We start from the raw sequence: 18,237 nt of genomic DNA on the forward strand, positions 1-18,237 counted from the left end.
TTTTTTTTTTTTCCCCAGGAGATGTTCAAGAATTTCTCTTTCTTGTTCCCACGTGGAATGACTTTATTTTACAAAGTATAAAATTTATAGTATAAAATAACAAACATATAAACAAACATATAACAAACATCTAAAGTATAAAAAACAAACAAGTTCATTCACTGACCAAATCAGGATCTGTTTATCTAATGCATATCTTGAGTGGACAATGTCAGAAAATCTACCTTTGAGAAAATCTTAATATCTTCTGTGTAGAAACAATATCTGTCTAGAAGTCCCTCTTCATAGATTAACTTTCCTGGATAGAGTTTGTCCAGTATTGTTCCCTGAAATATTTTTCAAGAGGTTTGTGCACTTATAGTGGGTACTGAAACAAAAAACAGAAGTGTCTTGCCCCAGACAAAGCTAGTCTGAAACTAGAACTTTTACTGAAAGATGAAAAAAAATACGGAAGCACACCCCACCTAATTTTAATAGAGGACTTTATATTAATCTCAAAGTTTTTGAACCATGGTCTGAAAAATTTGCTTCACCTGCTCAGTCAATCTGTAATTCTACATTCAGCCTGACTAAAGCTCTGGGCATATGAATAGTTTGTAGTAACTACCTGGTTTTAGATTTCTTCAGCTGCTGCTCTTTACCCTTGCAGATCGTCTGTTATGTATGAAATTAAAATGCCTTAAAATAACTCAATACACTAAAAAATGCCTGTAGAGGACTGTACTACCTGGAGAAAAGGTTCCCAGTGTAAATAAATACTTGAATGTGTGCAGGTTTTCAGTGGTGCCCATTGAACAGGACAAGAGGCAATGGGCATCAACTGAATCCTGGGAGTTCCCATCTGAACATCAGGAAACCCTGCTCCTGTGAGGGTGACTGAGTGGTAGCACAGGTTTCCCAAGGAAGTTGTGGAGTCTCTATCCATGAATATATTCAAAAGTCATTTGGACATGGACCTGGGCAAGTTTGTCATTTGACTCTGCTGGAGAAAGGGGGTGGTACCAGATGACCTCCAGAGGTTCCTTCCAAACCAAACCATTACACAATCTGTGATTCTGTGAAGTATCACTCCAATTGACAAAATATTAAAGAGGGAAAATGAAAGAATAAAGGAATAATTAAAACAATCATCTTAAACAAGAAAACTAAGGAAAAGATGCCTGAGCAACTAGAGTAGCAGAATCTTACTGGTACATTTATTTATAACAAGTACTTAATAAAAGCTAGGAAAAATATAAACCGGAAGGAGGATATATGCATCCACAGGTCATAGAAGAATTGCCTAGCTACTTTATGAACCACTGACAATTAAACTGGTATGCCAAGAGAAGCAGGTACTGAGAAATGAAAAAAAAATCCAAAGAGAAAAGTATGGTTAATACTTTTCACAAGGAATTCCAGTACTTGCTTTCCAGTATCTCTTCTCCTTTCAGAAAAGCAATTGGATACATGCTATTAGGAAAAAAAATATATGGACCCAATAAGAGACCAAGAGCAGACTAGGACCGTAAACTACAGTAGAAAATGAATAGGATCAAAAGATCACAGGATAATTCAGGTTGGAAGGTACCTCTGAAATTTATCCAGTCCAGCCTCCAGCTGAAAGCAGAGTCAGCTGTGAGATCTGACCAACTTATTCGTATGCAGATTGGTCTTGAAAACCTTCAAGGACTGCATAATTTCTCTTTGTAATCTCTTCTGATTCCTGAGATTCTGATCTGTTCTTCGCTGACCAAACTGTAAAAAAGCTTTTCTTTAAATCCAGCCTGACCTTGTCTTTTTTCAACTTTTGCCAATTATCTCTAATCATCCCATCATGCAGCACTAGCTCCATCCTCTAAGACCCCCTGAAAGCCATATCTTCTCCATGTTGAACAAGCCTCAGCTTCCCCTCCTGAGGCAAACCTTCCAGTCCCTGACTATCTTGGTGGCCATCCACTAAACTTGCTCCCGTTTTAAATTGAAATGACAGATCCTGGGCAAGATGAATAGCACACTCACTTCAGAGATAACCATAATGCAGTGATGAATAGTCTTTTTAGAACATTTTGGAATTTTTCATCTAAGAGAACTGATAATATACAAAAGATGCTGTTTGAAACTATCTCCCTATTCAGGAATGAAGATAAAGTATTTCTTAACTTTTATTGAGATCAAAGTCTCACTTATACAATTACATTTAAGAATCTAGTTGCATTTCTTAACAGGGATAGACTTGAGCACATGTTAAAGCACTTTCCTGAATCTGGGCAAGAGTTGTTATATGCAAAATATAACCTGTAGCTGGTCTTAATATCTGATTACAGTGCCTTTCAAAACTTTACCCACAAATGATTCATGTTTTCCCAAACCCTTACAAAGCCTTATGAACTGCAAAGCAATTAAAAGACCAAAGCAAAAGGTAATGGAAGAACATATATCAAGTTTGGAAAGAGGTAGTACCAAATGCAACAGAGTTCACTCACTTAAGTATTACTTAAGATTTCCATTAGCTATCCATGGTGACAGATAAACAGCACTTACATTTGTAAATTATATTGAGCCATTATAAAGGTTAGTGAAAAGATTGAAATACATTGCAAAGGAGTCTGAAAATATCAGATTATGAAAGCCAAGGCTGCTTGCCTTGCTGATACAAAATTCCTATTAAAACAATAAGGTGTGCAGAATTTGGCTTCTGGAAATAGGAAATAAAGAAACAAATCCAAAGCTCACTGAAGTCAAGAGGAGACATTCTTCTGACCTCAATGGGCTCTGGATATCACCCAAAATGAGCTTCATTCTGGAAAAATGCAAGCTGAAGGAAATAATCTTTCAAAAAGTATAAAAAGGGAGAGAGATGCTTGGAAAACCTGGAAATCAAAGAATACCTAGGAGACTTTGTGTAATATATGATACGTGAAAAGAGCTTATGAACACTGTTACAAGACTGTACCTTTTCTAAAACCTTATTAGTCTAGAAATGAAGAAAGAATAGAAGATAGAAGAAAACCAATTCCATCCAATTAGGGAGCAGAAGTTGCAGGGATATCACATCACAGGCAGGTTGTTTGGTATGGAATTTAAAATGTGCCAAGCATCAAATAAAAACATCACCAAAGGTAGTTGTACCATTTAAGAAACCACTAATTTCTCAGCTGTTTCCCCAGATATGAGTCTGCTAGTATCTACAAAGATGAAATGCATACATCATTTGCATATAGGAATCCATGGTCAGCCTTCAATATGAAGTGTCACATCTGTAATGTGGTCCTCTTCTCATTTTAGTGATGAAGGTCAACAGAGACTTTTAAGATTCCATTCCATTATACACAAACATCCTGTGCTAACCCAAGCATGTCCTCCTTTGGTGGAAGGATACCCAGTTTCAATCTTCTGTATACCTTGCTGCTGTCAGATGGAGAAAATGTTTCAAGGATATACATATACCTCAGTGAAATGAATGTCTGACCTTATTGTAGATCAAATAGATTCAACATGCATGCTGTAATTTCTCAAGATTCTTATCTCAACAATTATTTCCTACAATTTCATTGATGAGAAGTGGATGAGGGCATTTGTAAGCACATGCTATATAGCAGAAAATGATAAAGGTAGTTTTCCCCCAGCTTGTCTGCTGAAAGCAGCACCTATTCTGTCTCCACTTTTGCAGTGAAAGAACCTAAGAATAGTTTGCATAAAGAGTAAACTGGTCATATTGAAAGACTGGCAGGCTGACTAATGCACCTACCAAAATTCAGAATGGCTTGCTTCTTCTCTGTCACTATTGTTGCTGTTGAGGAGAGGAAAACTTTATTTCTCACCAAAATAACCAAACAAATCACTCAAAAACAAACTGCAACACAAACATGGCTCAACAGATAATATTGACGTGGCACTGCAATTTGCTACTTCATTGGTCCTCTTGGTTCTATATAATTTTTCTTGTAAGACATAGATAAGAAAAGGGTGGAGACAATCAGAAATTTCTGAATAAATATATTGGAATAAATAATTATAAGATGATTGTTATAATGATGACAAAGCTCCAGATCTATTCTAGAATGTCTTTAAGTTCATACACTGTAAATATGCTATTTAGTACCATCATTTCTGGTTTTAAATCCCTCTATTCTTAGATTTTAAAACAAGAATTGATAATTTTTTTTTAATTGTATAGCTAACCCTTCAGAGAAAATGTTGGAAAACATTTTATTTTGAAATATTCATCCTTATGCTTCATATATTCTTGGACCACTTCACATTTAAAGTTCATTGGGTTTTGCTAGAAATTATGCCTCAACATGACTGCAATTCTTTCAGTAGGCTCAATCCTGTGAAATCCTGAGCACTAAATTCAATCAGCTCTCAGGTTTTCTCTGAATCTAATCTTTTGTGACATCATAAAAAGTCTGATGGAATGAAATCACAAAGAAAGAATTTATTCTCATGGGCAGGAAGATAAAGGGGCACATGGATTTTAAAACACAAAGATCGTAAAAAAAGTTCTACAATAAAAATGGGAAAAGAGAAACTGCAGATAACATGGTATACAAGAGAACCCTTCTGAGTAAACTGCTTTGGAAAATCTTTTTATAAAGCTTCAATCATTTTTTTAGAAAGAACAGCCCTATTACCCTAAATCTCTAAATCCTGCCTTATTTTATAACATTGATACTGGAAAAATCAAATCTCTTGCCTGAAAGCTATAGTTTCAATTAACAAGGATGTTAAGCATTTTTTTCAGATATATGAAAAGAGTGACAGGATTATAGACCACCAAATTGGTGGTATTTTAAGAATCTGACAGGCTCAGCACCATGTGCCATTCTAGCCTCTCTGTGTATCCTTTGTGGTTAAAACTCTTAAGCACTTTAAATTCTTTTGGTCAGTATTTTTTTGCTTTTAGGGCAGACAACTAGAAGCACATTCCAAGTAACTATTTATGGTGTACAGAAAATTATAATATACTAAAATCACCTCTTTGAAGGTGTTTCCAGGCGTTGTATAGTAAAACAAATATTTTATTTGTAGAGAAAAAAAAATGTTGTTTTAAATCTAGAATATAATTATCTATATTCCAAATCAAATGAAAGACAGTAACAGCACAAAGACACAGCAAAATAGTACATGTCAAATCCTAGAGCCTTTATTTGGACAAATTTCCCATCAAGCTTCAGTGGCAGCTTTGCCTTATGAAATATAGCTGAGCCAGACCTGAAATAAGCAAAAATTTAAGAAGCCACATGAGTGGAATAAGTTAAGGAACAACAAATGAAATACTTATTTTTGTTGTCTGGAAAATAATGACCATTTAGTGCATTATTAGTATGAAAGTAGAAGTCCACTAAACCAGCAGTCCTCAGATACATTTATCCAGATACAACAGAGGACCAAAAAGATGTTTGAAGAAGCAGATTATTTTCCAGAATATTTGATACAGGCTGGAAGAAATATGTGAACAAATTTTTCAAATCATCAAGCTCCTGGAAAAAAAACAACTGACTGTAGCTTTGCATAACTTCATTTAAAAATGGCTCCATCCTCTCATGTTTCTTCTTTTCCAATGAATAAGACAAAACTGCGGACTGCTCCTTGCAAATGACATATCTGCCTGTTGGGGTTCTTGGTGGGGAAGAGGCCAAAGTTCCAGTGCTGCAGCCAGGAAACACACCTGGAAGCAGGTTCCCTGGATCCCGACTCCTGGGCAAGAGCCGCTGGACATGCAGCCCAGCAGACTGTCCCACTGGGCAGAGCAGAACGCTGGGAGAGAATGAGAGGAGCTGCCAACCACCTGCAGCTGGTATATCAGGTCATGCAGCAGGAGACAGATTCTGGCACTGCGCTAGGAAAGTCTGTAAGACATACCCCTATCTGTGGGGGTGAGTGGATGCTGGAGCCAAATCTATGAGTCTCACACTCGGTGCACAAAAACTTAACAGCTCAGATGGATGGGTAAAATCTGTATCAGTGTAGAAACTGCATGCCATGAAAGCTTTACAGTTCTGCAGAGGAATCTGGTTCTGCTCTGTACCATCTGTGCACCAATTGTGTGGATTGTTTGTTGAGCTTTGTTTGGTTGGGTTTTTTCGTTTGAGAAAGATACTTAAGTCAGTAAAAGAATGCACTTCAGGTCAGTTTAACTCCTGAGCTATTCTTTTCAGACCTCACCACTGCTGACTATAGGTTCAAATTTTGTACATGAGTTGAAAAGATTTTTAGTGCCTAATTACTGTTTTCTGCAATTTATTTAATTTCAAAGACAAAAATTTAACTTCAAATTTTGGTCAAATTAGAGGGGGAAGTGGAAGAAATCTGGAAATACAGAAAAGGTATGATTAGAGATCTGATTTTCAGCATTAGATCCTTACAGCTGCCTGTATATTTCTATGTGCATGTAATACACTCACAGTCTGTTTGAAACATAATGATCATGTGATAGTAAATATCTGGCACAGGCAGACCATGAAGTGGATGCTTTCATTAGGTTTGTGCTTATACCAATACTAATATGAGGAATTTGTTTGCATGTATTCTTACAATATACACACAAATTAGACTGAACGATTCTTAGCAACAAGGAAAAGCAACAAGAAAAAAAACTACAGGCTTATACATACATTAAACATTTATATAACACTGCATCTTCTATGTGAATAACAATAAACATATTTCAGTCTACAAGCATGAGTAAACACATTCCAGATGACAATTTAAAATTAATGTCCACAGGTACTCCAAACATTCCATGGCATTCTTGGAGTGACATCTGAGGCTAGTAAAACAAATAGGAGCCTTACTTAATCAGGATTTTTGCAGACTGCAGAAGTCCAGAGGTGGATCCAAGAGAATCCTTGAGGAAATTTAAGATCATATGATATCAAGGTGAAAAAAGGCATCACTCCTATCTGCTTCTCCTTACAGGAAACACAACACCTTATGCTCTCAATCAACTGAAAGCAGCAATGAAAGAGATGGACTAAGACTTGCATAAACATTGGTAAATGTCCTACAGGAATGTTTTTTAAAATCACAATGTTCTTTTCTGGCTTCTGGGGTTTTGGCAGGAGCTCCAGTCTCTAGGCCCATTTCTGCATACACAATTTAATGATGGGCTTGATTAAGAGACAGTAATTCCCGAGAGGTTTAGCTGTCTTACTTATTGACATGAACACAAGTACAATGCCAAAATCAAATGGTTACATCCCAAACCAATGAAAATTCACAGATGCAAAAGCACGATGGATTCCTAATTTTTCGGGTTTCATGCATTACTATTGTTTTCCACTGTATATAATCTATAATGCTTTGTAATTGAAGCAACAACCAATCTGGCCTTGCAAGACCTTTTGACAAACAACAAGTAGCAAAAAACATCAGCCTACATCTGCCCATGAGGGAATTACATTGAGGTCCAGTTATATTTGTGCCAGTAATTCTGTCTGCCAAGTGAGCCAGTTTCCCTCAAATGAGAATTTAAAGGAACAACACAAATGTTGGCTCTGGGGTAAGCTAAGACAAGACTGCAAAGGCAAATTCTAGACAGTGAACTCTGTTACCGGGTAGTTCAGAAACAAGGCAATGAGTTCATAAAAATGAACTTGTTGACCTCCTACACAGGATTACAAATTTCCAGCGAGGTTAGTAGGATTTTCAGGCATATAATATATCTCAGGACAAGACATAATATGCTCTCAAAACTGGCTTTTCATAACTGAAAGGCAATATAAAGAAAACATCCTTGACAACCCCTGTATTTAACAAATGGTACTGAACTTCATACTAATTGACCATTTTCTTTTTCCTCTCCCTGGCAGACTCAAGGAGAAGAACCTTCTCCTATGGCTCTACATTCCATAAAAACTCAGTTTCCTGAAGTCTTTTCTCTTGCAGGAGAAAATGGAGATGATCCACAGCCTGCAACTCTACCATATATTCTTTTGCTGGAATAAGAAATGTTTTTAGATCAACAACTTGAGAAGCCAATGGAGCATCTGTGTGCCAACATTAAAGTCTCTTTTCAGCTGTGAGAATTCCATGCTTTCTAAAAGCCTTGCCTTCTCATAGGAAGATGGCCAAAATCCCCCAGATAGCAGTTTGTGGCAGAAATCTACAAGTTTGGATCACTAATTACTGCTTTTGAATATATATCAGTGTACATGAATACATTATTCTGTATGTCTCAATTTCTCTTTTATTATTTCCTTCAGTCTGACTTCCATCTGAATTCCAGTTTATTATGAAATTTTGAATGTCTTATTTTTCATCCTTTTTCAGTCTTGTGGTTGTTCTCATCCTGGCATTCAGTGACTTTTCCCTTCACTTGTTCCTTTGTATTTCTTTAAGGCAGTGAGCCATTCCTGCGGTGTTGGATGGGGATGGGGAAAGTTGCCAGCAAAATTTTTGGTGCACGTGCAGTAAAAGTCCTCTCCCCACAAATTCAGGTTAGTAAAAGGTAACCCTTGATGGAGTTTCTACAAACAGTGGCACATTCTTTCCAGAGGTAATTGCAAGGTATTAATTTGTCTCAATTACTCACACATACTATATGCTCATATATTTGTCACCTAATATAATAATGTAACAAGCACTTATGCATATTAGACATATGAATATGAGTGCAAGTATAACATTTTTCAATATTCCAAGTAGCACAATGAATTCTCAAATAGCCTAGTGCTTGCAAATACCATTTCATGAACAGAACAAAAAGTATCTGTCAAACAACTAAAAACATTCATGTACAATAAAACACAAATATGTTCTTTGTATCTTACAATATTTTTAGAAAATTTTTAGACAATTATATTTCTCACATAAAAATACTTTCACCTAATCCATATGAAATTTTACTTTCCATTTGCTGTACTAGAAACACAACAGTGTGATAATCTTCAAGAAAAAAAATAGTGAAATGAACTATAAAGAGAGAAAATCCTTGCTTTCTATTTCATTATTATGACAAACTGCAAAACTCAAATATTGAATCTGAGATATATAAATTACATTGTAGTTAACATAAGTCTGATGCAAAACCCACTGATATATTTGGAAAACAAATGAGTTTTACAACTCACACAGAAAGTCATCAAGCTGCAAATCAAACACAAGAAAAAAAAGTTGGAAAGCAATATAAACTGTGTAAAGGTTAGTGATGGTACAATGAAACTTTGACTATTGTGTTCCATGCCACTTCAAGAGATGTTTAGCTGAAAGAGAAAGGTGTCAAAGACAAGTAATGAAAATGTGGTTACAGGCACAATATGACCCTATTATAAGAAGAAACTGAAATGAATAAGTGATAATATGACACAGACATCAGATAATTAAATTTTGGCAGTAAATGCCAAGAGCAGCTATGTCCACAATGTTATTTCACAGGAATTCTCAGCAAAGAAATACATAAAGGAAACTTCATGGTTTTGATCACTACTGTAAATGAAACAAAGAAAGAAAATGGAGGGGCTCAGTCATAACCTTCAACTGCCTGCCAAAGTAAACAAGAAGGCGTTTGATTTTCAGCCAATAAAGATGAAGTGAAAAATGAAAGTGGGAAAGCTCTGCATAGAGCTTTTTCTGGTAGAGAAAGACAGGCAGATGTGCATGATGCTTTATTTATGGCTTTGGTAGAATACAAATGATTGAAAAAAAAATTGAAGCCCTTTTTAAAAAAAATATTAAATTTAGAAAGTATTAGTCTTTCAGATGTCTGCTGAAGATGTCAAACAAGGTACAGAAACTTTGCAAAAGTGGAAAATCAGTACGGGAAAGTGCACTTTTCTTTATTAATGTTGTTTCCCATAGAAACTAAACTCAACTATGGGCTTAAGCTTCCAACTACATTATCAGATTATCTAACATACATCTTTCGAGACAAGACTACCAGAGAACACTGATAGATGATAGATGAGAAAGAGTCAGCAAGAAAGAGACACAAACTATTTCTGGAGTTAACACCCTGTACAACAGAATATAAATCAGCAAAGTAATAAATTCTGAAAAACACTTTTTAACACATTTCATGAGATGAGAATTCATATTTCCACAGATGTTTGACAAAAGTAATTGCATTTTCCATTTTGGCCATTACACAACTTCCTCAAATCAGTTTTAAAGTTAGCCCTCACACTGCTTCTGCATATGGATAAATGATCAGTGTTTCCTCCAAGTCAGGAAGTGTTGGCACACCACACCACTGCATGCAAATTAAACTTGTTTTGAAATCGAAACAAGCAGTAGTTTGATATTGGAAAGATACTTTTTCTAAAATAATTCACAATTTAAGGGTCATTCAGAGGCAGAGGTCAACAATCCCCAGCCCAATAAGACTATATTAGATTGTACCAGGAGTGAGACACTGACCTTTTAGATTCAGTCTGCTGCTATCCATTTGTTTGGCCACCTCTTTCTCTATTTCCTTTTTGTTTTTTCCCCCCTTATATAGATATTTATTAGTTTCTTTGATAGTTCTTCCTGGTAGAAAGGTAAGAGATGATTGTTCATTTTTAAAAGTGATGAAGTGCTCATTTTCCATTTTTACAGAAAAAAAAATATAGTTCATTGGTAATTGTCTTATTAAATATTTGATGTACTCTTTGACACTATGACAGATCATTGACTGCAAATACTCCCAGAAATTTTGTCTTCCAGCCAAGGATGAAACTTAAAACATGACTTTAAGTCAAAATTGAAAGGGAGGAAACTGAAAGATGCAGAGTGGAGAACTATTGCAATACTGTCTTACATTTTCCACTGTGTTCCGTATCCTGCCAATTAAAACATGCTTATCAAGATATTTTCTATATCTTTCCATCGAGTATACCATTATGTCCTATGACATAACCTAAGAAAGCATGAGATCCTAAATTATAAGGCAAGCCAAGCTGAAGGAATTATGGAAAGAAAATACTTCAATAAGCAATATTCACTTCTAGAGAAAGAACCAGAAATTATGACTATCAGAAGTCCTACCTATTCAGGAGGAAACATTTAAAAATAATTTTAAAACATTTTACAGTGACATGTATTTATCTTCCACATACTGAACACAGTGACAAACAAGTGTAATACAAGAAACAAAGCCAATTTTAAGGAAAAAAAAAATGTTTGCTATTCAAGCCATAGATCTAGTAACAGATGGAAATTGAACCTTTTAGACTGTTCGTACCATAATGACTACTTGGAGAACTTACTAAGTCCAATTATAGCCACAATTAGCACTTTTTAAGGACATAGATGTATAAAGAACTGAGACAGATCTAACACCAATAAAAAAGTACCCTGCTTTCTCTTATGTTGTCTGATCAGACTCCGCAACTGGAAAAGGATTCATCTTTTTCACCACTTCCCCAGATTTTCCCTGTTCTGGCTTCCAGGGAATGGATTTGTCTTCATGATTTTTAGTGACACCTTCAGTTCTCTAAGTAAAGTGCACTACACAGTTTTTTCCCCGTGGTGCAACCCCAGCACATTGCCCTCTATCCCATTTCTCCAATAACGAGGCACTGGGCAGAGCCAGAGGGCACAAAATGAAGTTTTCCAGTGGCTGTTGGATCATCCCAGTGGGGACATTGGCAGTCAGCTTACCTGGGATAGACCAACTCAGAGCACTGCTCTACTATCAGAGAACTTATATAGAGCTTTCTTCCCTTTCCCCAAGGCAGCTCCATGGTATATCCCACTTGCAGCTCAAGGTCCAGCAATGTCTCTTAAGCTAACCTAGAATCCTGGCGCTGTTTAACTATCGCTTTCCAATACACTGTATCTTCCTAGAGCTCCTTCTCATAGAATTTCATCTTCTTTCATTCATAGACATATTTTAGTTAAACATTATCTGGACAAGAATTATTAACCCACAATGCAGACTGAATGCCTCTTAAAAAGAACTTCTGACATCAGGAGGTTGTTGATACACAATTATTGTTTATTTAAAGAGCTTCTGAGAAACTGTGAGAAGGCTCATTGCTATTTATCCGAAAGCATGGATGTTAGCCTGCAGTTGGAATGGAAACAGACTAATGTTTCCAATGAAAAAAACCCCTTCTAGCCAAATTTTAATTGAAGCTAGATTGCAATTGAAACATTTTTTTTCGCCTGGGGAATAGAAGACTCTGAAAACAAAATTGTATCAATGAATTTGGGGTTATTTTAATACCAAAATTATAAACAATATAAATTATATACAGAAAACTATTTAGAAATTCTTTTGTGAATAAAGAAAAGCCAAAACTTTTTTCCAGAAAATACTGAGGTGGATACTGATGTGTTTTTCCAATGTGAAAATACTTATCTGTTGGAAATCTGATATCCCCAGCTCTGTCTGCTCATGATCATAGACTAATTCTCAAAATTAATTCTTAGGATTTTCATTCCACAGTTTTAAAATGAGTATCAATGTGTTCTGAAGACTTTGTTGTCTCTTCAAATTTTGTGTTAGGCATTAAACAATCACCTTTCTTTGTATACACTGTTTACATCTTGCAGCAATGTTTATCTTTAATAAATGGTGGTCCAACAAATATTCTGGAACAGACTAATTATTTATCACTACAATTCACAGATTTGTCAAAAAAAAAGAAGAGATGCTGTTATTCTGTAACTTATAGAAATAAAAATATAACGTACCCAAATATGCAATTGCTGTCTTTTTTGTTTACAAGACACATATACTAAAATCTATTCAGCGAAGCAGTTTGTAATTCTTTATTCTTCTAGGAAAGCTTTATCCAGAAGCTTCCTCTGTAATTCAAACTTACCTTCACACATACACCTTACTAGATCCTAGCTAAATACTCTGGATCAAGACCATAGCTGTAGTGTTCTATAAGCAAGGAGTGTCTGGAAAAATTACTCATAAAATATTTGGTTCTCTGGGAATATCAAAACTAGTTACTTTAAAGTTTGTGTAAAACCTGGTATCATGGTGAAATTAAAGTGCCGTCAATGGCTATGCAGAAAAGTTGTGGAGGCTTGGATGGTGAACTTACAGGTGTGCCTTAGTGCTGCCTAGGCAAGAGCTATTGTACAGATATTTCATTGTATTTAAAAGATAAGAATATTATGAGCCCTGAAGAACTGTTTTCTAAGGGCTAACACTAATGCTATCATATAGAATATTACTCTTATGCACTGCTATCTATTCCCTTCAGTAATTAATTACCTCTGATAAAAGACAGTTTATTCACTTTGAAATACTGATTGACTTCCTCTCTCAAGTCCTTTGATTGCTAGACATACTGAAGCCAGGATTCCTAGCTTGCCAGTTATTTCAATAATTTCTTTCAGTAGCCAGAGTCTCCATCCAAAATCTGAGCACAGAATGTAGAAAATAGGGGCATCCTGTGTCTATTGCAAGTTCCCTGGGAGGAAACATAAATCAAAAATCTAAAATGAATAATGCATGGCCAAGGCTTACAATCTTCAAAGCCTGTGAAGGCACAGATCATCTAATATCAGTAATTAGTAAAACATTGTTCCCTTTGCAAGAGAAGAGTCCTGTCCAACAGAACTGGTCTAAGAATTCTAAAGACTGTGGAGTGGAGCTTAATTCTGGAAATGAAAATGAAGGAATGATTAGACAGCAAATTCTCTATGAGTACTGAATGACCTAGGTTGACCAGCGTTCTATAGCTATGTAAGTCACTCCTTATGAACAGGTAAGACAATAGAATGGGAACCTACATCTGCCATATCAAGAACAGTCAGGAGTGATGTCGTGGCTGAGAGACCATCTGGCCTTCATTAAAAAGAGAGAAGGAAGTATTAGAACAAAAGAACACAGAGAAGAAGCCATTTGAATCTGTGTCTATAAAACAAAGCCAAATAGTTCAGCAGCCAACACTGCAATGGTGTTGAGAAATAAGCAAGCCCACTTAGACTGAGGAGAGAGGAAGTTGATCCACTTAAGCCAATTCAAGAAACAGACAGCCTTGGAGCAAAACACACACATACCACTGGGTAGTGATGTGGAGAATTTAGACTCCCTGGCATGAACTCTTCTTTTAGTGATTAGAGAGAAGATGAAAATACAAAAGCTTTCTTAACTCCTGAGAAAACCTCAAAGTCTAGCTGCCTTTTGCACAGTATTTGCATCTTGAACAATCAGCAAAGAGCCACATGTAGGCTTGGTCATGTGACTTAACATTTGCATGTTCTGCACAGCCAAAATGAGATTTTGGACTAAATCCTCAATTCAGGAGAAGCAAATATATTAATTGCAAAAGATATGCAAATCATTCCCTTTCAACAAGAGAAGTTCCTTGTATGAAGACCAACAGCACATCTCTAGTTATATCACAAGGACAAAATTTTGGATCTTGAGTGCCTGTGATGTAGCAAACCCATTGTAATAGCTAACAAGGACCCATTTCAAGAACTTGTGGTTTGAGAACAGATACTGTTTAAGACCAGAGGGCATATCTAGGACTTGATTTTTTTTTTCCCCCCAGCAACAATAACCTTTGAAGAAAGAGTATATTCTCTAGAAAGGTTGATCAAGCAGTAAATGGAAACAGCAGTGCTAAATATGCAAAGCATTTTGGGGGCCTGTTTCTTCAAATAAATACAGATTTGGGGCAGGTGCCAGACTTAAGAGGGAGAACAGAAATTTGGGGACTGTTCCTCATCAAAGAGATTATCCAATAATAGGGAAATACCAGAAGAATCCCCTTCCCACAAGGTGAACTGCATGTCTGTTCTTTCCTTAAGCCACAACTAACATACCATGCCTAAAATATGAAGTTGTTCAAAGGAGTAATGACACACATTCTTGGTGCACACAATATCACCCTTAAAACTACAATAGCAATAGCCCTGAAAATGTAAATAGTGTTACAGTGTTTATCTCTGTACTGGATCACATAAAAAAAAACACCCCAGGAAACCTTTTATCCTTCAATGCGTCCAACTGCACACTGGTGTCCAAGGTCCTGCTCCTAAAAACAGGGTCAAAGCAGAAAGCTATCAATTTCAACAATGGAGGATATAATTGTACGTGTAACACTAGACAAGAAACTCATATTTTCAGGTAGATCATTAGTCAAAGACCAATTTCTTCAGTACAGTATTTATCGCAAAAATACTATGTGAACATAATAAAGGGTTAAGCAGAAACATTTAAAATCAAAACACTTATCAATTCTTTCCAGTTTTATCCCTATTCATATCATAACTCCTCAAAAAAGAGTGAATTATTTAAACAGTTGCAGCTGGCATAAAATGCATTTGGAATAACCATTAAGTTCTACAGCTTAAGCAGCAGCACACTTTATCTTAAACAGTCAAAGGATGCCTCAAATTTGATTAATCTCTTCCTCAAATAAGTGTTTTCTACCTTGTGTGAAAAAAAATAGTAAAATTTTATTTTATAGTAAATACAAACTAGCCAAAGTAGGAAATTAAACAGTTTTAGAGTTCAGAAAGGGATGGGAAAACATAAACTACATTAGATATGACAAAAAATGAGTGGAATGACCAATTAACTGAGGTTCTAAACAAACTTAGAAGTCTAATGAACACTAATTGATTTATTACTTCAATTAAGTCTAATAGTACAGGAACAGAAAAGGTGGAAGCATTATTGATGACAAAAATTAGTCAGGACACTCAAATCTAAAACTTACTGCTAGCATTTGCAGAATTATGCTGCACTGAGCACAGGAAGTTAAATTCATTAACTACAAAGACAGTATCTGACTTTGGAATTTCCTGAACTGCAAACTGCTGGAGCTGGGAAATTCTGAAAAAGTAACAATCCATGATTGCCCTGTTTGAACAATTTTTTTTCCAAGAGTATTTTGTTTTAGCCAGTGGCAAAGGTAGGAAACTGGCCTAGGGTAACCTCTAGTTCAACCTAGGACTCATGTTCTTAAAACGGATTGTGGATGCATAAAATCAATAAAGGCAGCATAATACATAAGATGAAATAATATAAGAATATAATCTCTTTTTATTATCACAATGAGGGGTGGTCTAAAGAAGACTAATTCTGGATAATTCTTTGAAAATAGCACTTAAATATATACCAGGATTCAAAAAGGCATACAATACAAACTACTAGAAAAGAAACCAGAAATAATTCTAAAACAACATAAAACTACCATGTTCCCAACATCTACAAGTTTTGACATTCTATCTCAGAAAAAAAAGACCTCATAAAACAATAGTTTTAACTTCTACCATAGTATCTATAAAACTACAGAAACAGTATCAAAGACAAATGAAAGTGTGTAACAGCTTCACATGGCTGCTCAGAGCATGGATGGCAGCTCTGTTCACTGGGTGATAAACTGGCTGGATACAGCGAATGGTGGTGACTACATTTACATCCAGCTGGTGACCAGCCACCAGTGGTGCTCCCCAGGGATCAGTCTTGGGGATCTTGGAATCCTTGGGGATCTTGCCAGTCCTGTTTAATATCTTTATCAATGATCTGATGAGGGGATCAAGGCACCCTCAATCAGTCTGTTGACAAACCAAGCATGATCTGCTGGAGGGCAGGGAGGCTCTGCAGAAGGATCTGGACAGGCTGGATTGATGGGCCAAGGCCAATGGTGTGAGGCTCAGCAAGGCCAAGTGCCAGGTCCTGCCCTTGGGTCACAACAACTCCTGCAGTGCTACAGGCTGGGGACAGAGTGACTGGAAAACTCCCCAACAGAAAAGGACCTGGGGGTGCTGGTCAATAGCAGCTGGACTTGAGCCATTGCAAGCCCAGGTGGCCAAGAAGGCAAATGGCACCCTGGCCTGTGTCAGCAATAGTGTGGCCAGCAGGAGCAGGGCAGGATCATCTCCCTGTACTCAGCACTGGTGAGGCCATACCTCAGGTGCTGTGTCAGTTTGGGGCCCCTCAATTCAGGAAGATGATTGAGGGGCTGGAGCATGTCCAGAGAAGGGCAGTGAAGCCGGGGAAGGGTCTGGAGCACAAGTTCTATGAGGAGCAGCTGAGGGATGTGGGGATGTTTAGCCTTTAGAGGAAGAGGTTCAGGGGAGACCTTATTGTTCTCTACAGCTACCCAAAATGAGGTTGTAGCGAGGTGCAGGTCACTCTCTTCTCCCAGGCAACACATAATAGGACAAGAGGGAATGGCTTCAAGCTGTGTCAGGGGATGTTTACATTGGATATTAGGAAAAGTTTCTTCATGGAAAGGATGGTGAAGCATGGGAACAGACTGTTCAGGGAAGTGGTGAAATCATCATCCCTGAAAGTGCACAAAAACCATGTAGATGTGGTGCTTAGGGACATGGCTTAGTGGTGGACCTGGCACTGTGATGTTAATGTTTGGACCTGATGACCTCAAGAGTGTTTTCCAATCCTAATGATTCTCTGTTTCTACAAAAAGAAAAACAAAACACAGCAAGTTGCTTCACTTAAAATAATCCAGAAGACTGAAAGCAAAAGATTACTAATATTAATGTTGGGATAACTAAAGTCATTAATGCAATTAAAGAGGCTAACAGAGAAGAATAATCTGGTTTTTGTTGCTCTGCAAATAATAAGGCTCACCAACAGAATTATCACATAGCAAGTGAGAAGCCATATTAAGCTATACTGACCTTTAGTCTCATTTCATGTGACTGATCTGATATTCTAAATTACATTAAGTAAATGGAGTCAATAACTTATACGTAAATATTCATATAAAAATAATATAAATAGAACAAATGCTTACAATTATTATTATTTTATATATATTTATTTTTATGGAAAGAGCTACTTAAAGTTGAATCAGATTAGTAATTAGAGTTCAGGAAAATGCCAGCCACAGTAGTTTCCTGTACATTTTTACACCTTCTTTTGAAAGCACAAATGTATCAGCAATTTTCAGAGACAGGATACAGGGCCAGATGGAATTCTTATATTCAGATGAACATAAAGTACAAGCCTTTAAGGTTCTGATTTTTCACAATTCCTGAATAATTTTCATCGAACAGAGCCACATATTATTCCAGGCAATATACTTATGAGGTCTTGTTTATGGTTCTGTATTGTTGATGTTTCTCAAATCTTTAGCCCAGGACTACTTCTTCTAAAATATACTTCTTGTCATCTCCCACAGCCCAAGCCTACCAATGTTTTATTTTTTCTTTTAAATTCCAATATGACTTAGGCACACTGAGTAAACACATTTAATAAGCTGAACTCAATCGTGACTTCTCCACTTACATTTTTTGGCAGAAAATGCCTTTCTGAGTTTCTATTTCAGTAAGATTCACTTAATACATCCAAAGCTGAGTAGGCTTTGATCCACAATTACAAAGTTA

General features: G+C 36.4%; 1 long non-coding RNA gene across 1 annotated transcript; it reads left to right on the forward strand.

Moving 5' to 3' along the window:
• The first annotated feature begins 6,903 nt into the window (after positions 1-6,903).
• LOC111929811 (uncharacterized) lies at positions 6,904-12,605 on the forward strand. The gene is made up of 2 exons (XR_002864858.2): positions 6,904-6,979; positions 7,797-12,605. It is a non-coding gene; the product is annotated as an uncharacterized LOC111929811 (long non-coding RNA).
• Positions 12,606-18,237: the final 5,632 nt, after the last annotated feature.

Source organism: Cyanistes caeruleus, chromosome 6 (assembly GCF_971803275.1).
Source record: "Cyanistes caeruleus chromosome 6, bCyaCae1.hap1.1, whole genome shotgun sequence".
NCBI lineage: Eukaryota > Metazoa > Chordata > Aves > Passeriformes > Paridae > Cyanistes > Cyanistes caeruleus.